Here is a 541-nt window from a genome sequence, read left to right on the forward strand (position 1 = left end):
CTTAAAACTCATGCCGGGCACGTGTGCATGCGTGCCCAAGATCCTGAGAGGAGAATGGAGGAGAAAGGATTGCGGCATGACCATCCCCCCCGGGGGGTGATTTCTTGCTTTCTGTCTCTCTGTCTCTCTGGCGAGCGCACACACCCTATAGCGAAAACCTCTCCAAAAAAAAAAAAAAACCTGAAAAAGAAAGATAAGTTCTGAAGATAATTTTAGTTAAATATTAAAGTGGCTGATAATCTGGGAGAGGAAGGGCTTGAGAAGGAGCTAACACAGTGGATAAGATCTCATTGCTCTGGATCTGTCCTAGAAGCACTTAATTCTAGGATAGGAAAAGAATAAATAAAAGCTATGGTAGGGACCAGCAGTTAGCGTAATGGCTATGTCGCTGGACTCCCACGTAGTCGACCGCAGTTCGAGTCCCAGACCCGGTGGCTTAAAACTCACGCCGGGTGTGTGTGCATGCGTGCCCAGGATCCCGAGAGGAGAATGGAGGAGAAGGGATTGCAGCGTGGCCATCCCCCCTGAGGGGAGATTTCTG

At 49.2% G+C, this 541-nt stretch overlaps 1 protein-coding gene across 4 annotated transcripts in view; it reads right to left on the reverse strand.

Moving 5' to 3' along the window:
- BTF3L4 (basic transcription factor 3 like 4) overlaps positions 1–541 on the reverse strand; it is a 40,884-nt gene that overhangs the window by 5,456 nt on the left and 34,887 nt on the right. The gene's annotated exons all lie outside the window — the stretch shown is intronic.

This window comes from Tupaia chinensis, unplaced genomic scaffold, assembly GCF_000334495.1.
Source record: "Tupaia chinensis unplaced genomic scaffold, TupChi_1.0 Scaffold000259_1, whole genome shotgun sequence".
Classification (NCBI taxonomy): domain Eukaryota; kingdom Metazoa; phylum Chordata; class Mammalia; order Scandentia; family Tupaiidae; genus Tupaia; species Tupaia belangeri.